Source organism: Oncorhynchus masou, chromosome 31 (assembly GCF_036934945.1).
Source record: "Oncorhynchus masou masou isolate Uvic2021 chromosome 31, UVic_Omas_1.1, whole genome shotgun sequence".
Lineage (NCBI taxonomy): Eukaryota > Metazoa > Chordata > Actinopteri > Salmoniformes > Salmonidae > Oncorhynchus > Oncorhynchus masou.
Window position 1 is genome coordinate 95,188,291 of NC_088242.1, and position 22,342 is coordinate 95,210,632.

The following is a 22,342-nucleotide window of genomic DNA, read 5'->3' on the forward strand; positions in this document are numbered from 1 at the left end:
CTCTCGTGGTAGCATGAGACGGAGTCTACAACCCACACAAGTGGCTCAGGTAGTGCAGCTCATCCAGGATGAGACATCAATGCGAGCTGTGGCAAGGTTTGCTGTGTCTGTCAGTGTAGTGTCTAGAGCATGGAGGCGCTACCAGGAGACAGGCCAGTACATCAGGAGAAGAGGAGGAGGCCGTAGGAGGGCAACAACCCAGCAGCAGGACTGCTACCTCCGCCTTTGTGCAAGGAGGAGCACTGCCAGAGCCCTGCAAAATGACCTCCAGCAGGCCACAAATGTGCATGTGTCTCCTCAAACGGTCAGAAACATACTCCATGAGGGTGGTATGAGGGCCCGACATCCACAGGTGGGGGTTGTGCTTACAGCCCAACACCGTGCAGGACGTTTGGCATTTGCCAGAGAACACCAAGATTGGCAAATTCGTCACTGGCGCCCTGTGCTCTTCACAGATGAATGCAGGTTCACACTGAGCACATGTGACAGACGTGAAAGAGTCTGGAGACGCCGTGGGCTCTGCTGCCTGCAACATCCTCCAGCATGACCGGTTTGGCGATGGGTCAGTCATGGTGTGGGGTGGCATTTCTTTGGGGGGCCGCACAGCCCTCCATGTGCTCGCCAGAGGTAGCCTGACAGCCATTAGGTACCGAGATGAGATCATCAGACCCCTTGTGAGACCATATGCTGGTGCGGTTGGCCCTGGGTTGCTCCTAATGCAAGACAATGCTAGACCTCATGTGGCTGGAGTGTGTCAGCAGTTCCTGCAAGAGGAAGACATTGATGCTATGGACTGGCCCGCCCGTTTCCCAGACCTGAATCCAATTGAGCACATCTGGGACATCATGTCTCGCTCCATCCACCAATGCCACGTTGCACCACAGACTGTCCAGGAGTTGGCGGATACTTTAGTCCAGTTCTGGGAGGAGATCCCTCAGGAGACCATCTGCCACCTCATCAGGAGCATGCCCAGACGTTGTAGGGAGGTCATACAGGCATGTGGAGGCCACACACACTACTGAGCCTCATTTTGACTTGTTTTAAGGACATTACATCAAAGTTGGATCAGCCTGTAGTGTGGTTTTCCAAATTAATTTTGAGTGTGACTCCAAATCCAGACCTCCGTGGGTTGATAAATTTGATTTCCATTGATCATTTTTGTGTGATTTTGTTGTCAGCACATTCAACTATGTAAAGAAAAAAGTATTTAATAAGAATATTCCATTCATTCAGATCTAGGATGTGTTATTTTAGTGTTCCCTTTATTTTTTTGAGCAGTGTACATAAGAAAAATTATGAAAAGAAGAATCGTAGCTTGGCGGGTCATGTTTCGGAGAACGCATGTCTCAAGCTTCGCCTCTCCCGAGCCCTTCAGGGCAGCAATGAGACGAGGTCGTAACTACCAATTTGATATCACAAATGTGGAGAGAAAAAAGTTCTAAATACAAGATAAGTCAATTATTTGGGAGGAAATTCGCAGGTAGCTTATAAAAAGGGCTCCATGCAGGTTTGGAAACCAATTTTCAGTGAGAGTTGAGGGTACAAGGTAGATTTGGGGTGTGTGGGAAGAGGGAAGGGTGACTTGAAACATGGGGAGGGGGTCCTTTTTGGGTGAGAGTGAAGCTGTTGGCTTTATTTTCGAGCTGACAGAAGTATCATTCTGGATGGGGGTAAAGTGGTGGGGGTGAAGCTTTTAGGTGTGAGGCTACAGGGGGCTTCTGGGGAGAACCTCAGAGCGACAACAAAAGAGGTAGTTAAAGTTACATGTGTTACATTGTGATAAACACACACAAGGACTTGTTTCATTGAAGCAACAGGGATTCATTTTGAGGCGGCTGTACCAAAACAAAACAAAACATGAATTGAGTGAAGCAAGAGGAGTGTTTTTATTGAGTAGCAAAGGGACACTAAGTTCAAATAGTATATGGTTTCTTTAAAGTACTTTAGCTGCACTTGACAATTCCACATCCAATAGAATAGTTCCATAAGTGCAAACCCACCTAGCTGGCACACCTGGCAGTCTTTATCAAACACTCAAAAGTATTTGAAATAAAACAAATACTAGTTGAACCCTGGATGTCTGTTTAGGGGGAGATGCTGGGGTCTTTCTTTCCTGTTTTTTGTTCCAGGTCTGGAGGCCTGGAAGCTGCCACATGGCTGTGTCAAGTGCAGAGGAAAGGGGTATTATGGGAAGGCCATCCAGAGTGTGTGTGAGGGGGGGGGGGCTGTGTGTGTGTGGGGGGGGGGGGTTCTGCGAGTCTGTTGTGCTGCTTTGATTGATCTGTGCAGAAGATTAGTCATGGTCTGGGAGAGGGAAGTGTTGGGGCCTGCTGCATCCACTGGCCATTGTCTTCAATAAGTATTCATAGTCCTTGACTTATTTCACATTTGTTGTGTTACAGCCTGCATTCAACATTAATTCAATAGATGTTTCGCACTCATCTACACACAATACCCCATAATGACAAAGTGAAAACATGTGTTTAGACATTTTTGCTAATATATTGACAATGAAATACAGAAATATCTCATTTACATAAGTATTCACACCCGAGTCAATACTTGTAGAAGCGCCTTTGGCAGGGGTTATAGTTTGCATCGTATTGGGTATATCTGTATCAGGTTTGGGGATTTTCTCCAATATTTTCTCAAGCTCTGTTAGATGGGGTTCTGTTATGGGGTTCTGTTAGCTCTATTAGATGGGGTTCTGTTATGGGGTTCTGTTAGCTCTGTTAGATGGGGTTCTGTTATGGGGTTCTGTTAGCTCTGTTAGATGGGGTTCTGCTATGGGGTTCTGTTAGCTCTGTTAGATGGGGTTCTGCTATGGGGTTCTGTTAGCTCTGTTAGATGGGGTTCTGTTATGGGGTTCTGTTAGCTCTGTTAGATGGGGTTCTGTTATGGGGTTCTGTTAGCTCTGTTAGATGGGGTTCTGTTATGGGGTTCTGTTAGCTCTGTTAGATGGGGTTCTGTTATGGGGTTCTGTTAGCTCTGTTAGATGGGGTTCTGTTATGGGGTTCTGTTAGCTCTGTTAGATGGGGTTCTGTTAGCTCTGTTAGATGGGGTTCTGTTATGGGGTTCTGTTAGCTCTGTTAGATGGGGTTCTGTTATGGGGTTCTGTTAGCTCTGTTAGATGGGGTTCTGTTATGGGGTTCTGTTAGCTCTGTTAGATGGGGTTCTGTTATGGGGTTCTGTTAGCTCTGTTAGATGGGGTTCTGTTATGGGGTTCTGTTAGCTCTGTTAGATGGGGTTCTGTTATGGGGTTCTGTTAGCTCTGTTAGATGGGGTTCTGTTAGCTCTGTTAGATGGGGTTCTGTTATGGGGTTCTGTTAGCTCTGTTAGATGGGGTTCTGTTATGGGGTTCTGTTAGCTCTGTTAGATGGGGTTCTGTTATGGGGTTCTGTTAACTCTGTTAGATGGGGTTCTGTTATGGGGTTCTGTTAGCTCTGTTAGATGGGGTTCTGTTATGGGGTTCTGTTAGCTCTGTTAGATGGGGTTCTGTTATGGGGTTCTGTTAGCTCTGTTAGATGGGGTTCTGTTATGGGGTTCTGTTAGCTCTGTTAGATGGGGTTCTGTTATGGGGTTCTGTTAGCTCTGTTAGATGGGGTTCTGTTATGGGGTTCTGTTAGCTCTGTTAGATGGGGTTCTGTTATGGGGTTCTGTTAGCTCTGTTAGATGGGGTTCTGTTAACTCTGTTAGATGGGGAGTGGTGGTGATCAACAATCTTCAAGTCTTTCCACAGATTGTTTTGAGAGATTCAAGTCTGGGCTTTGACTAGGCCACTAAAGGACTTTCACATTGTTGTTCTGAAGCCATTCCAGAGCTGCTTTGGCTGTATGCTTGGGGTCATTGTCCTGTAGGAATGTAAATCTTTGTCCCAGTCTAAAGGTCGTTTGCATTCTGATTCAGGTTCTCATCAAAGATTTGGCTGTATTTGGGCTCCACTCATTGCTCCTTCTATCCTTACCAGTCTCCCAATCCATGCCGCTGAAAAGCTTCCTCATAACATAATGCTGCCCCCACCATTATTCCCGGTAGACATGGTGTTAGATGGGTGATAAGCTGTGCCTGGTTTTCTCCAGACATAGCGCTTTGCATTCAGGTCATAGAGTTATATATTTGTACGCATGAAGACCACAGAATATTTTTTGCTTCATGTCATTGTGCATTCTTCTCAGGAGTGGCCGCTCTCCCATAAATCCCAGATTGATGAAGTGCTGTAGAGCCTGTTGTCCTTCTGGCGGGTTCTCCCATCTCAGAGAAGCAACTCTGTAGTTCTGTCAGAGGGCTCATTGGGTTCTTGGTTACCTCCCTGACCAAGGTCCTTCTTGCCCGGTTGCTCAGTTTGGTCGGACGGCCAGCTCTTAGGCAGAGTCTGGGTAGTTCAATATTTTTCCATTTCCTAATTATGGAGACCACTGTGCTCTTGGAAACCTTCAACACTCTAGAAACGGTTTTATAACCTTCCCCAGATATATGCATCATCACTATTCTATCTCTGAGATCTATGGACAGTTCCTGTGACATTCCGTCCTATAGTTTCAGCTCTGATATTAGATAGACAGGTGTGTTTCTTTCCAAATCATGTCCAAACAATTGAATTGGCCACAGGTGGACTCCAATCAAGTTGTAGCGAAATGTCAAGAATGATCAAAGGAAATTGGATACACCTGAGCTCATTTTGGAGTGTTATAGCAAAGGGGTGTGAATACTTACGTAAATGAGATTTCTGAATTTCATTTTCAATACATTTGCAAAAAATGTCTAATAACAGGTTTTCACTTTGTCGTTATGGGGTATTGTGTGTAGATGGGTGAGAAACTTAATAAATAATAATCCATTTTAAGTTCAGGCTAGCAAGAAAATGTGAAATAAGTCAGGGTATGAATACTTTCTGGCATCACTGTACATCACTTCAGAGATTTTGGGGGAAAGGTGGTCCAAACTACTGCCTACATTCTTTCCCTGCGAAAGTGGGAAAGTCAGTGAGGGATTGACAGACACTGGCCACTGCTTTTACAGGGTTAAGGGCACCCCATTCAGCTATGGCCCAAATTACAGGGCTTTTTTCTTGTGATGGCAAATTTGGCTGACATCTAAATGGTACCATGAGATTGGATCGCCATCTATTACATTTTGTTCTCTATATGTCTCCATTTTTTTTTACCTTAAAACTAAATTAAATACGCCAAAACAGATGACACACTCCATTCCTCCTCCGCTTGTTTTGTAGAGAATGGAATATCATTTCTCCTTTCCTCCTCTGACGATTCAAACCACAAACCTTTGAGTTTGTGACATAAATTCGCATATCACAACCCCACTGGGCATAGACGTCAGTTCAGCGTCTAGTTTTGATTTATATTCGTTTGAATTGTCAACGAAAGTTCAATCCTAAATCAACAACAAAAAAAGTGACCATGTTATTGGATTTAGATTAATTTTTACGTGGAATCAAGGTCGATTACACCAGTTTTTGCCCAGTGGGGAGTGGTTTCTCTTACGGAACTCTCTTCTCCGATGATCGAATCATGCCCCAGGTATTTCATTTCCATTCATCGATGGATACTTGTTACCAAACAATTATAGCTGCTTCCTACAAAGCACCAGTTAAGAAAAAACCTAAGTGGATTTCAAAGGTCTGGGTCTTTCACCCTGTAAATCCAAACTGAAGTAAGAAAGAATGAGAGCCCAGGTTACTCTACCCTTTGACAGGGTAAAGAGCCATGATCTTTCATCTCAGCATAGGCCGCGGATACGACTGTCACCTCCTATCAAATCAACTGCAAACAAACAGATACAGAGGGTGTGATTATCTAGAGAGGATTTAGTGCCTGAGTCACCATTTCAAAGATTGTATACAGTCTCCCATTAGTCAAAGACATTATGATACAGCTTCTGTATGAATAGGTGATATGACGACTTTTATGAAATTCTGTACACTTGAAGGGGGAGGAGGTTTTCTCAACCTTGAGTCTTCCTCGCAGCCAGTCTTTTTCATGAGCAAGCCAATTATAATAGAGCAAGCCAATACTCCCAGTTTGTCCCGCTTCCCTTGTCTGACCTAGGACGGAAGTGAAAAGTTTACAGGAAGTTCTTTCTCTGTCCCGACTCCCACCCATAAACCACTTGTTACAGAGCTGTTAAAGGGTCTGAGGGCTAAGTAGAGGCCAGTACCTTGATTGGTCCATTGGGTGTGCCAGCACTAACTCCCATAGAGCACATGTGTGGGTGTGTCACCTGGACTCCACATAGGAAATAAAGGGCTACAACCACGAACTGTTTCCAAAACGTGAAAACACAATTCAGTCACGAGGAGGTCATTCCCACTGACCCTGTAACAGGGATGGGTCGGAGAACAGAGTGGACTGAAACCCAAACAGGGATGGAGAAACCAAAAAACAAAGGGGTCACATAAGGAGGAGATGGCTGCTGGGTGTGAGGACCACTGAACATAAACAAAATCCCTCTGGAGGAAATAGACCTTTCAACTCTGGACCTCCAAGACAGTTTCACTGCATTTTTTCATTGTTCCTGTCTAACCAGGGACTGATTTAGACCTGGATTTGTGAAATTCATTATCAGGAAGAACAAAAAACCAGCAGACTCCGTACCTCGCAGGGTCAGAGTTGAATACCCCTGAACGAGGCGAACCTTGGATGTGCTACTGTAGCAGGAGAGAGAGCTGCAATGGGGACTCAAAAAAACTGGCCCTACTGTGTAGAGGTGGGTGTCGAACAGACCTTCTCACAAAAGCCTCGAGGCTGAGGCAGTTCAATGCTTATGTAAGCCATGTTATACAACCTTTGCCTCACACCCTGTTTCTTTCCCTATGGGGAAATTGTTGCGAAATAGTCATATCTAGAAAGTTCAGGCTGAGCTGAATTCGGAAAGCTGATGAATTTGTAGGATACAGTGCCGTACTAGTACTGAAGGACAACACCGTAACTGAGGAGAGTGACTGAGTCTGCTGCCATAATCCATAATCACACAGGATAGACTGGCCAAAAATGTGAAATGAAATCAACAAATAGTTTGGTCATGGAATTACATTTATAGAGTGAAAATAGTGGGGAGAACAAGTATTTGATAAACTGCAAAATCGGCAGTGTTTCCTACTTCCTACAAAGCATGTAGAGGTCTGTAATTTTTATCATAAAAACACATAGCAGTGAATAACAATACTAACTAAGTAGCATGCAGAAGTTGTACATACAAACAAAGAATACTAGCACTAGCTGGGTGCCAGCAAACAACACAACAAACTTATCTTACAAACATGTCTTAAAACTATACCTAGCGCCGGGCAGGCAGAAACATTGTCACTCATCACACCAATTATACCCAGAGAATGTCCTCAAATGTACATTCTAATGGATACACAACACCTTGGTCAGGAAACTACATGTGAAAGTCTGTCACTCTTCTTCTTATTATTATTAGGAGTTTAACGGCGGTTGGCATCCAATATGTTGCGTTACTGCCCCCAACTGGACTATAATATAAATCCATTATACTTTGTAATATAAAATAAAAAATAAATACAAAATAAATAAATAATAATAAAGTGAACAATAAAAAAAAATAAGAACACACACTTAACTAACTAATCTCATAAAAAAAAACTGAAATTGATGATAAAATGATTGTGGTTGTGGTCTTGTTAGACTTCAGTGCAGCTTTAGACATTATTGATCATCGTCTGCTGCTGGAAAAACTGATGTGTTATGGCTTTACACCCCCTGCTATAATGTGGATAAAGAGTTACTTGTCTAACAGAACACAGAGGGTGTTCTTTAATGGAAGCCTATCAATTATAATCCCGTTAGTAAAAATTGAAAAAAGCAAGGGGCCTAAACGGCTACCCTGGGGAATTCCTGTTTCTAACAACATGCCACTGACTTTGAGTGAAGCCAGAATTTCTATGTATGCAGATGACTCAACACTATACACGTCAACTACTCGTCAAATGACTGAAATGACTGCAATACTTAACAAAGAGCTGCAGTTAGTTTCAGAGTGGGTGGAAAGGAATAAGTTAGCCCTAAATATGTCTAAAACTAAAAGCATTGTATTTGGAACAAAACACTCACTAAACCCTAAACCTCAACTAAATATTGTAATAAATATGTGGAAATTGAGCAAGTTGAGATGATGAAGCTGCTTGGAGTAACGATAGATTGTAAACTGTCATGGTCAAAACATATTGATGCAGCGGTAGCTAAGATGGGGCGTCTGTTAATTATAAAGTGATGCTCTTCCTTCTTAACTTAGAACTACCCATCCCAGATCCGGGAGAATTGTCATCAACTACACTAATTAGCATAGCGCAACGGTAAAAAAATATTACTAGAAAATATTCATATTCATGAAATCACAAGTGAAAGTGAAATATAGTGAAGCACAGTTTAGCCTTTTGTTAATCACCCTGTCATCTCAGATTTTGAAATTATGCTTTACAGCCAAAGCAAGACAAGCGTTTGTGTAAGTTTATCGATAGCCTAGCCTAGCATAGCATTATGTCCAGCTAGCAGCAGGAGGCTTGGTCACAAATCAGAAAAGCAATCAAATTAAATCGTTTACCTTTGATGAGCTTCGGATGTTTTCACTCACTAGACTTCCAGTTAGACAGCAAATGTTCCTTTTGTTCCATAAAGATAATTTTTATAGTCAAAATACCTCTGTTTCTTGTCCACGTTTTGTTGAGAAATCCACCAGAAATTGCGGTCACGACAACGCTGAAAAAAACTCCAAATTAGATCCATAATATCGACAGAAACATGGCAAACGTTTTTTATAATCAACCCTCAAGGTGGTTTTCAAATATCTATTCAATAATATATCAACCGGGACAATTGGCTTTCCAGTAGGAGCGAGAGGAACATTGGCCGCCTTTGTCTATTACGCACAAATCACTCTGAGAACCACCACCTGACCACTGACGCAATGTTGTCGTTCACGCTCATTTTTCAAAATAAAAGCCTGAAACTATGTCTAGTGGCTGTAGACACATTAGGGAAGCCATAGAAAAATGAATCTGGTTGATATCCCTTTTAATGGGCAATAGGGATGCGTAGGAACCCAGGGGTTTCAAAAAAAGAGTCACTTCCTGATTGGATTTTTCTCAGGCTTTCACCCGCAATATCAGTTCTGTTATACTCACAGACAATATTTTTACAGTTTTGGAAACCTTAGAGTGTTTTCTATCCTAAGCTGTTAATTATATGCATATTCTAGCATCTGGTCCTGAGAAATAGCCCGTTTACTTTGGGAACATTATTTTTCCAAAAATGAAAATTGTGCCCCCTAGTTGCAAGAGGTTTCAACTATTAACAAGGCAGGTCCTACAGGCCCAAGTTTTTGTCGCACCTTGACTACTGTTCAGTCGTGTGGTCAGGTGCCACAAAAAAGGACTTGCAATTGGCTTAGAACAGGGCATCACACTGGCCCTTGGATGTACACAGAGAGCTAATATTAATCATATGCATGTCAATCTCTCCTGGCAGAAAGTGGAGGAGAGATTGACTTCATCATTACTTTTATTTATGAGAGGTATTGACATTTTGAATGCACCGAGCTGTCTGTCTAAACTACTGGCACACAGCTCGGACACCCATGCATACCCCACAAGACATGCCACAAGAGGTCTCTTCACATTCCCCAAGTCCAGAACAGACTATGGGAGACACACATTACTACATAGAGCCATGACTACATGGAACTCTATTCCACATCAAGGAACTGAAGCAAGCAGTAAAATTTGATTTTAAAAAACAGATAAAAATACACCTTATGAAACAGCGGGGACTGTGAAGCAACAAACATTGGCACAGACATGCATACACACACACGATAACATACACACTATATATACACACATGGATTTAGTAATGTAGATCTGTGGTAGTGGTGGAGTAGGGGTCTGAGGGCACACAGTGTGTTGTGAAATCTGTGAATGTATTGTAGCGTTTTAATATTTGTATAAACTGCCTGAATATTGCTGAACCCCAGGGAGAGTAGCTGCTGTTTTCGCAGCAGCAAATGGAGATGCATAATAAATACAAAATACTCAGACGTTATATACTCCTTCATGGCCAGGGTGGACAGGACACCAACACTCAACACATCCTGTAGTAACTTCTGAAGTAAAATCTGATATACCCAAATACATCCCTGCAGCTGCCACCACAACATCTATTTTCTGTGATTTATGTTCCATTTCTTCTGTACAGTTATAACCACTGCTATGAACGCTAAGAAGCCAACCTTACTGAAGCATATATCACTCATTGGCCTAGCACAGTATGCGCTGGCACAGATCTACTACTCACAGGGATCCTCTCAGAATCCCACGGCCTTAAACGTATCCTCATCTCCTATCTTCATTGCCTCAGCATACGACACCTTCTGCACTACTCTGTCCCTGGCCACCTCAACTTACTTCTCTCTCACCGGACACTTCCGATCTCCAGAAACATAGGCACCCCTATAGTTGACACACACAACTTTATCCACCAAAAACGACACAATCCTCTATCTCATGCCCTCCTGCACACTTGCCATATCTTGGAATCTCCCTCCTACAAACTGCTGCTACATGACCATAAACGTTGCACCTGAAACAGCGCAGTGTATTCAGCACAAAAGCTCTAAAAGGATAACTAATATATCCTAACATGACATTGTTGGGTTAAGACCGACTAAAAACTCAAAAAGAACGGACAGTGACTCCTCTGTTTCGCCACGCTCACCACCGGGTCTGCGTTGCACCAAATGGCGGGCATTACAAACACCAGGAATTTTCCATTTCAATTGCTCCACCTCCACAACGCTACCCCAGAAATCACTACATTACATTGTGCCCTGTTCCTAAGAGCAAAGCAAGATACAGATCTTGATCCAAGCTGGTCTGAAGAAGACACAAATATCACAAGTCCTCTACAGTTTACCTTCACTGATTCAACTGCACTAAACACCTTTCTCCCCCCCGACACCACTAATGGATCAGCCAAAAGGCCAGGTTCCACTTTCTCCAAGAATGTCCCTCCTACTGGACCAGATTATTTTCATCATGTCTACTGATGCCAGGCTTGGTTTCCGAGGTATTCACCACACCTTCCACCTCACTTAACTTGCCCTCATTCACTTCCATTTCACTTCCAGAACTCGGTCTGGTGCATGGCTCACTCTGTTTGATTTGACACCAATCACCTTCAACACCACATATCCATTTTTGTCGCCATCTCGCTCCAATTAAAAACCAACCTCTGCTTTCCTCATTCTCTTCGACCTCTTCTTCCTCTTCCAACTCCATTCCTCCTTAGAAGCCCTGGAGTGATACCAATCACCCTGATTGGAAGGAATGAGTGGAGGCTTGAAATTTGATTGACAGGGCTGCAGGGCAATCAGGTTGAAAAGGCCAGCGTGTTTCACATGGGTTGATAAATGTTTCGTGAGGGCAAATCAAGACTGTCATTTTAAAGTGAAATTACAAACTTTAGAAGTCATTTGAAAACCTCTAATACACGACATGTCACGGCCGTTAAAGGAAGAGGACCAAGGTGCAGCTTGGTGAGCGTACATTTCTCTTTTTATTTGGAAAAAAATATGCCGAACAAAACAATAAACACTACAAAAAAACAAACCGTGAAGCTAAAGGCTATGTGCCCTTAAACAAAGTCAACTTCTCACAAAGACAGGTGGGAAAGGGCTACCTGAGTATGGTTCTCAATCAGAGACAACGATAGACATCTGTCCCTGATTGAGAACCCAAACCGGCCAAAACATAGAAATATAAATAATAGAACATAGAATATCCAAATCACACCCTGACCAAACCAAATAGAGACATAAAAAGGTCAGGGCGTGACACGACAAGTCAGCATTTGTAGAAAAAAAATCTCAGCAAGCAAAGAGTGCTGAAATTAAGATCCTGTATAGACAAATTTAGTTTCTCATGTCAAGATTCCTCTTTATCCTTTAAACACATGGTATCCCTGGTTAACTATCATTTATATTTATTTATCCAGTCAAGTACAAATTCTTATTTTCAATGACAGTGGGTTAACTGCCTGTTCAGGGGCAGAGCAACAGATTTATACCTTGACAGCTCGGGGGTTTGAACTTGCAAACTTCCGGTTATTAATCCAACACTCTAACCACTAGGCTACCCTGCCACCCTTATTAAACACAATGAAAATTTTTGGTAACCCTAGTCATTTATCATTTATCATTTAAACATGCTGAAAGTCATGGTATCCCTGGTTATTTAATCACGCTAAAACTCATTGCATCCCTGCTACTCTATCATTTAATCACACTAAAACTCATTGCATCCCTGGTACTGTGTCATTTAATCACACTAAAACTCATTGCATCCCTGGTACTGTATCATTTAATCACACTAAAACTCATTGCATTCCTGGTACTGTGTCATTTAATCACACTAAAACTCATTGCATCCCTGGTACTGTATCATTTAATCACACTAAAACTCATTGCATCCCTGGTACTGTGTCATTTAATCACACTAAAACTCATTGCATCCCTGGTACTGTATCATTTAATCACACTAAAACTCATTGCATCCCTGGTACTGTATCATTTAATCACACTAAAACTCATTGCATCCCTGGTACTGTGTCATTTAATCACACTAAAACTCATTGCATCCCTGGTACTGTGTCATTTAATCACACTAAAACTCATTGCATCCCTGGTACTGTGTCATTTAATCACACTAAAACTCATTGCATCCCTGTTACTGTGTCATTTAATCACACTAAAACTCATTGCATCCCTGGTACTGTGTCATTTAATCACACTAAAACTCATTGCATCCCTGGTACTGTGTCATTTAATCACACTAAAACTCATTGCATCCCTGGTACTGTGTCATTTAATCACACTAAAACTCATTGCATCCCTGGTACTGTGTCATTTAATCACACTAAAACTCATTGCATCCCTGGTACTGTGTCATTTAATCACACTAAAACTCATTGCATCCCTGGTACTGTGTCATTTAATCACACTAAAACTCATTGCATCCCTGGTACTGTGTCATTTAATCACACTAAAACTCATTGCATCCCTGGTACTGTGTCATTTAATCACACTAAAACTCATTGCATCCCTGGTACTGTGTCATTTAATCACACTAAAACTCATTGCATCCCTGGTACTGTGTCATTTAATCACACTAAAACTCATTGCATCCCTGGTACTGTGTCATTTAATCACACTAAAACTCATTGCATCCCTGGTACTGTGTCATTTAATCACACTAAAACTCATTGCATCCCTGGTACTGTATCATTTAATCACACATTTAAAACTCATTGCATCCCTGGTACTGTATCATTTAATCACACTAAAACTCATTGCATCCCTGGTACTGTGTCATTTAATCACACTAAAACTCATTGCATCCCTGGTACTGTGTCATTTAATCACACTAAAACTCATTGCATCCCTGGTACTGTGTCATTTAATCACACTAAAACTCATTGCATCCCTGGTACTGTGTCATTTAATCACACTAAAACTCATTGCATCCCTGGTACTGTGTCATTTAATCACACTAAAACTCATTGCATCCCTGGTACTGTGTCATTTAATCACACTAAAACTCATTGCATCCCTGGTACTGTGTCATTTAATCACACTAAAACTCATTGCATCCCTGGTACTGTGTCATTTAATCACACATTTAATAAAACTCATTGCATCCCTGGTACTGTGTCATTTAATCACACTAAAACTCATTGCATCCCTGGTACTGTGTCATTTAATCACACTAAAACTCATTGCATCCCTGGTACTGTGTCATTTAATCACACTAAAACTCATTGCATCCCTGGTACTGTGTCATTTAATCACACTAAAACTCATTGCATCCCTGGTACTGTGTCATTTAATCACACTAAAACTCATTGCATCCCTGGTACTGTGTCATTTAATCACACTAAAACTCATTGCATCCCTGGTACTGTGTCATTTAATCACACTAAAACTCATTGCATCCCTGGTACTGTGTCATTTAATCACACTAAAACTCATTGCATCCCTGGTACTGTGTCATTTAATCACACTAAAACTCATTGCATCCCTGGTACTGTGTCATTTAATCACACTAAAACTCATTGCATCCCTGGTACTGTATCATTTAATCACACTAAAACTCATTGCATCCCTGGTACTGTGTCATTTAATCACACTAAAACTCATTGCATCCCTGGTACTGTATCATTTAATCACACTAAAACTCATTGCATCCCTGGTACTGTGTCATTTAATCACACTAAAACTCATTGCATCCCTGGTACTGTATCATTTAATCACACTAAAACTCATTGCATCCCTGGTACTGTGTCATTTAATCACACTAAAACTCATTGCATCCCTGGTACTGTGTCATTTAATCACACTAAAACTCATTGCATCCCTGGTACTGTGTCATTTAATCACACTAAAACTCATTGCATCCCTGGGACTGTGTCATTTAATCACACTAAAACTCATTGTATCCCTGGTACTGTGTCATTTAATCACATTAAAACTCATTGCATCCCTGGTACTGTGTCATTTAATCACATTAAAACTCATTGCATCCCTGGTACTGTGTCATTTAATCACACTAAAACTCATTGCATCCCTGGTACTGTATCATTTAATCACACTAAAACTCATTGCTTCCCTGGTACTGTGTCATTTAATCACATTAAAACTCATTGCATCCCTGGTCTGTATCATTTAATCACATTAAAACTCATTGCATCCCTGGTACTGTCAAAGCAGAAAGTGATCACAGAAGTATTACTTGTTTATAGAAATTCCCCCATCGACTGAGGTGAATGGAGCTATGTAACCAATGTGATAATAGCTTGAGTTCAAGTTAGCTTGTTTTTGGTGTTCTCCAAACTGCATTTTACAGTTTTTAGTATTGTGTAGTGCCCTCCCCCTTGTCACTTTGCCATACCCTAGGTGGAGCTGAAATGACGCCTCTCTGCCCGTACCAGCGCCTTGTTGTTCACCACAACAATCACACCCTCCAGATGTCCACCTTTACTGCCAACAACAAAGGGCTCTGGGAAACTAAATCATTATTTCTGCATTAGTGACTGTGGCTTTGGAAAAGCTGCTTTTCATTCAACTTCTTCTCCCTCTTTTATTAAGTCAATCTTGAGATGGTGGAAGATTGGTGTTAAATTGTTGAGTGGACGGTAAGGGAGCACAGTGCTTTGAGCCGTACTTGTGTAATGAAATCCTTGCCTGAGGACTGACGTTAACTCCCTGATCTAATGCCTAGACTTTAGCTCAGCAGGCTAACACAGTCCTGTGGCACTGATACTAATTAGAGTGAAAAGGTGAATTGCTGATCTTGGTAAACAGGGAATCCAATGATGAGAGTAATTATATCTATAAATGTTATTCACTTTTTGCATTAACTCAGAAAAATACATTTTAAGAGAATTTAAAGTGACGTTCTCAATTAAAGGAACATCCTTTAATCGAGTATGTCCAATAATTAACCACAGTTAGGTGGAAGGGGAGACCTCATCTCCTGTTTTGAATGTCCAATCAATGATTTCCTTCCTTAGGGAGATTGCCTGTGAAACCCCCCTGTGAAGTCTGACATCTCCCATTTGTCCGCTCTTGCACGGGTGACAAGGACAGGGTCCCGTGTTTGACTCCCGAGTCTGATGGATGCTGTCCTACCACACTCGTTAAGGGTTCACCGGCTAATCATAGCTTTCTATTACCCTGTTATCTTCCCATCGTCAAGAGGAGACAGGTGATTTCCCAGTGTTTTCCCCTCATTAACAGCTGGGATGAGCAGTTAGCCCATAGACAAAAATATCCCCACTCAAGGAGTGAATCTTTTGTGTCATTTCCCAAGACGGGCTAGCTAGACATCATTCAGGATATCCCCTCTGCAAATCCCTGTCAGAGTGACAGTTGCTTTCGGAACCTCTGGGAGACCTCTAATAAAATCTCACAAAGGCAAAACTTTGCCTGAACTCTTAATCATTCTGAGTGAAAAAAAAAAGGGTTAGAAGTAGGAAGAATGATGTCATTTGAAATGTGCTCCAGATCTGTTGAACACGGAGACCCCTGTGGCTTGTTGCTGGGTTAAAGTGTTGCCAGCCAAACGGCAGAGTAGCGTAGACACACCCCCTGTGTTCTCCACTTCCTGAACTGTGGGAAACCCGGCTCAGTGGAATATCCTCGGGATCTCGCCCCTCTTTACCTGACTGGCACCTATCGCTTCAGGGAGTGGTTTTATGGTGAGAACCCCATGTTAAAGCAACTACACCGGCTCTATTTTTAGGGGCCAAATTGGCCCTGGCATCGAGATCTTCAACAAAAATAACACAATAAATTTTTAGTGGGAAAGTTTAATACCTATGGGGCTCTTGTGTGGTCTCAGTTTCATTAAAAAAAGGCCTCATTTTCCACTCAAGCGCTGGAAACTGGCTCCATGGTAACAACTGCGGAGTTCCTGGTGCCTTCTTCTCAGGGTCATGGGGTGTGTTTCCTTGGTGGAGAAGACGGGAGGCAGGGCTTGGAGACAAACCCCTGGAGAATCCCTCCTCGGGGGAGAGAGCAGGGAGGCAGGGCTTAGAGAATAACCCCTGGAGAATCCCTCCTCGGTCGAAAGGCTGGGCTTGGAGGAGAACCCCTGAAGAGGCCAGGGAGTCAGAGCTAAGAGGAGAACCTGTAGAGAATCTCTCCTCTCCTCTGGCAACAGTTCCCCTGAGGCCCCAAGAGGGGAATGTTTTAAAAAATGTTAAAAATGTTTAAAAAAATGCTCATTCAACTCATCAGGTATAGGGCAGAAGAACGTACCAAAGAAAAAAGGAATGTCCCATGGTGATTTAACCAGACGCAGAATAATGACAACGTTTCGAGAACAAGTTGTGCTTTCCTGGGTTAACATCAGACAGTACTGCATCAGACAGTACCACATCACAAGGTAATATGGGCATTGAGAAAGCAGCCAAGGTGGGAAAAGGGAACAGACATCCTGTTGTCAATGTTGCTTGACTGCATCAGCTCATCTCCACGTCAACAGACCAATAATAGTGTTCTAATAGCATTGGGCAAATGTTTGTGCATCAAAAGGTAAATAAATATATAGTTTTGCAGATGTTTCCTCCATTTTTTAGTTAGTATAATTTAGTCTAATTTGCTAGACCCAGAGCATGGTATTTTAGTCACGTGTTTAAGTGATTACGGTTTTTTAATTATGAATCGATTACAGACAATACAGACGATGACCTAATTCCTCAGACGTGACAAGACTTCCTGTGCAAAACATTAAGCAAGAGAAAGCAAAACGGGAGAACAAAGGCCATATTGTATACGAGAATAACTGAACGTGATGTACCCAATCACACTAAACCCATTTAAGTGGCACCTGACAACCTGCTGGTGCATATAGATTGAGGACTGTGGAATGAATCCTTACTTGATTACAGACAATAATTTATAAAGCCGACAGATTAAAGAGTCTCGGAGATGCCGAGATAAGCATTGTTCCACTGTTGACTTTGCATACAAGTGTAACAGCAGTTATGAACGTGTCTTAACCTGCTCAATCGAATAGTAAAATTAGGAAGGGAAAATAAAGTGGCCTCTTCCCTTTAAAGGTATGAACTTATCATAGACCACATCTTGGAATTTCCCACATCAATGGCAAGGACAAACTGCACTTTTCTACTGTTGTTGATACTATGCAATGCTAATTTTCAACAAGAAAAGCTCATTTTCACTACAATAGCAAAATGAAGAAAAAAAAGATACAAAAATATGTGCATGCCCTAATAATTGAAGTAAATAGATTCCCACAGCACAGCATATCAGGGTAACAGTACCTGACATGCCCTTGAGGCTTGCATACAGAACATCCTGCAAGCTGTGTCCATTAACCTTCATTAGTACGACAACCCCAGCTAGCACATAACGTTCTGAGAGCTTGGTGAGAGCGTGGTTGTCCTATGGCTATTTTGTATACAACCTTCCCACAACTTTCTGGATCAGAAAACCAGTCCGTATCTGGTGTGACCACCATTTGCCTGATCAGGCTGTTGATTGCGGCCTGTGGAATGTTGGCTGTGCGGAGTTGCTGGATATTGGCGGGAACTGGAACACGGTGTCGTACACGTTGATCCAGAGCATCCCAAACATGCTCAATGGGCGACATGTCTGGTGAGTATGCAGGCCAGGGATGAACTGGGACATTTTCAGCTTCCAGATACTGACTGGTTTTCTGATCCACGCCCCTACTTTTTTTTTACGTATCTGTGACCAACAGATGCATATCTGTATTCCCAGTCATGTGAAATTCATAGATTAGGGCATAATTTATTTATTTAAATTGACCGATTTCCTTATATGAACTGTGATTCAGTAAAATCTTTGAAATGTTGCATGTTGAGTTAATATTGAGTTAATATTTTTGTTCAGAATAATTCCACGGATTGAGAACAGAAAATAATTGGTTTGACTCTCACTAATGCTGTGTCGCAATAATTGTTTTTAAAGTATTGGTATTTACTTGTGTCCTATCGGTGCTTGGAGTAAAAAAAAAAAGTTTGAATAAGCTAGCAGTGTTATTAAATGTCATATTGAAACGTTCAGTGAATGTTCCAAGGACGTTACTCAAAAGCCGTCAAATAACCTTTACATTTTATTCTTAGAGTGTTCAGAAAACATTCAATAATAACCATACAATTTGCACAATATTAAGAGAATCTTCTCAGAATTATATTTAATTACCTTCAAATAACCTATAATTTATATTCTCAGAACGTTAATAAAACCTCCTAGGAAAACGTTCAAGGAACCAGAGTTCCCATAACCTCCATGCAACCTAAAAATAGAAATTACTAGAACAGGCTAAATGTTCACTTCTCCTCAGAATGTTTAAAAAAATCGTTCAGTTTTACAGGTCAGGAAATGTATGGCTTCATTCCCACAACCCCCCCCCCCCGCCTGTTCCAAGGAACCAAATGTGCTAGCTGAGACAACAGATCTTAGTAAGCAATCTATGCCCTCTTCTGATAGTAAACATGGTAGAGTGCCAGGGATGATGCCACACAAACAGTCCCCCAAACACATAGCCTAACTTCAGGGCTGTGTTCATTAGGGAACAATTGGGAGAGAAAAAAGATTCAAACAGGGAGGGACTACATGAATTTGTTCAATAAGAAACGCACGTTTTCATTTAACTTTTAAAAACATTTTAAACTTTGCCCATTGTATGCCCTAATGACCACAACCCATATTAAAGTCAAGCAAGGTTGCATCAGGAGGTGGATCGACAATATATTTTGGCTTGCTAATTTAAGACCCCCATATCCTGGAAGCCTCCACTGTCACATCTGTATAGATGATGATAGCAAAGGAAACTGTGCCCTAGTTAAGTGCTCCCCACCTTTTAAGTGTATCCCTTTGTGATTTCAGTTCCTCCACTCTATGGCTGCATTTAGGCTGACCAATCAGATCAGCTCTGGAAAAAAAAGATAACGTGAAAAGATTTAACGTGATTGGTCAAAAGACCAATTAGTGGAACAAGTATCAGAATTGGGTTGCCATTAGTCATGTTATACAAAGCTTGTGCACACAGGTTCATGGATTTCAATGGCGTGTAGACCATTGTAAGGACGAATATGTAGGAGGCCAGCGAACAACGCCAATTGTTGGAAGAGCATTTATGTAGGAACTTACACAGATTATCTGTTCAAATAAATCCTCAGGAAGAATATAACATGACAAGCGAGCACATAGATATACACATTTTCTTGTTTTTGATCAATTATTACATTTTTTGGGAAATAACGTAGAGTTGGGGTATGCTTGAAAATTTGATGGTTATATGAATGGGAAAGTGGCTGTGCGTTTGGGCAATTAATAGACACTGTGAATAAAACATGGTAAAGACATGTCAGTCTTGTCCAGTCCTGGACATTACACAAATGTCATACTGGCATTTGTCATTCATTTTGATATTGCACTGGACTGTGTTTACAGGCAGCTGTCACGCCCTGATCTTAGAGCCTTTTTGATTCTCTATTTTGGTTAGGTCAGGGTGTGACGTGGCAAATCTATGTTTCTATTTCTTTTTTTGGCCTAGTATGGTTCCCAATCAGAGGCAGCTGTTTATCGTTGTCTCTGATTGGGGATCATACTTAGGCAGCCCTTTTTACCACCTTAGATTGTAGGGTCTTGTTTTTTGTTAGTTGCTGTATAGCCTGCAGAACTTTACGTTTGTTTTGTATTTTGTTGGTTTTTTGGGTGTTCATTTTAAATAAATGTAAGATGTTCGCCTACCACGCTGCACCTTGGTCTCCTCATTCCATCAACGAACGTGACAGCAGCAGAACTGAACAACTTTGTGCAGATCATTGTTTAGAAAGTAGTAGCAAAAGTCACAAAAGACAACCTGTTTTCTGCAAATATATAAAATACCGTGGTAGTCTTACTTTTGGGAACTTTACAGTCCTGTTGGTCAAACAATCAATAGGCAGACTACCTCTCCCTCAGTTCTCTAAGCACAACAACAACAACAACAACAACAACGATGTTAGACAGAGACAGATTAAGAAAAACCCTCTCAAACTTTTTCAGCATGTAGTTGACATTCAAAATTTAACTGTGAATATGATCTCACTACTTTGTGCTTGGCTCTGCCCACCTCCTTGCCTGTTCTTCATTTGTTCCCATTGGAAATGACGCCAATTAGAGCATTGGGCCAGTAACCGGATGGTTGCTGGATCAAATCCCAGAGCTGACAATGTAAAAATCTGTTGTTCTGCCCCTGAACTATGCAGTTAACCAACTGTTCCCCGGGCGCCGAAGACGTGGGTTGTCAATTAAGGTAGCCCCCCGCACCTCTCTGATTCAGAGGTTAAATGCGGAAGACACATTTCAATTGGACAACTGACTAGGTATCCCCCTTTCCCAATGATATATCTTGGGTTAGTATATTTGGTACAAGGCTCTGTGTCATTTTAAGATCTAGCTAGCTAAGTGGCTTAGCTGGCTTCCAAAATAAGTATACCTACATAAATAGATAAGCTATTGCCTTAGACACGTACTGAATAGATAGATTGTGTTGACATTCCCAATACTGCATCACCTGAATGGCTGGAGGCAGTGAAAAATAAACTAGCTGGGATTTACAACCTGATAGCAATATAAACTAAGTGTACAAAACATTCCTAATATTGAGTTGCACCTTCTTTTGCCCTCAGAAAAGCCTAATTTCCATGGGGCATGGACTTTACAAGGTGTCGATAGCTTTCCACAGGGATACTGGCCCATGTTGACTCCAATGTTTCCCACAGTTGTGTCAAGTTGGCTGGATGTCCTTTGGGTGGTGAACCATTCTTGATACACACGGGAAACTGTTAAATGGGAAAAGCCCAGCAGCTACGCAAACCAGTGCGCACTACCATACCCTGTTCAAAGGCACTTAAATCTTTTGTGTTTCCCATTCACCCTATGAATGGCACACATACACAATCCATGTCTCAATTGTCTCAATGCTTAGAAATCCTCCCCCTTCATCTACACAGATTGAAGTGGATTTAACAGGTGACATCAATAAGGGATCATAGCTTTCACCTGGATTCACCTGGTCAAATCTATGTTATGTTTTGCACACTCAGTGTATATTAGACTACCTTGAGATGTAATGGTTAATTGTATTAATCATACATTGACTGCATCCATTTAATTCTGCCAACAATGCCTTACTCTATGGGAATGGAATTTTGAGTTAAAAAATAAATATCTATTTTTAAAAACTTTTATGAAGTTGGTTTTGAAGTATAAACTGCAAATTTTTATATTTCACACCAATGTTATGATTAACTGTGTTTTTTAAAAACTGTTTCAGTTCCACTTTAAGGGCTAAGAGTTGAGGTTAGAACTGAAGCTTGTGGGATCATTTACAAGTACAAGGAGTTGCTCAAGATGAATTTCAGGAAGAGGTCACCACAATAGCTGATGACAGATCAGTCATTATGTGTAGACGCTTAACCAGCAATAACAAAGTAGTGAAATGTCATAGCTTTTTGATTTTTTGGTTGATGTCAACCCAGCAAACCGGGAACATTCCCGGAACATTAGCTAAGATTCCCATTCAGTCCTAATTAGGGTTTTATGTAACAATAGGATAATACCATGTTTTTGATAACAAAATGTTTTCTTTTTCAGAAAATAAATAATGATATATATATATATCCTTGAAATGTTCTCCTAACATTTACTAAAATGTTGTGCACAACATCTATAACAACCATCACTGAACATTCCCCAAACGTTCTCATTAGGT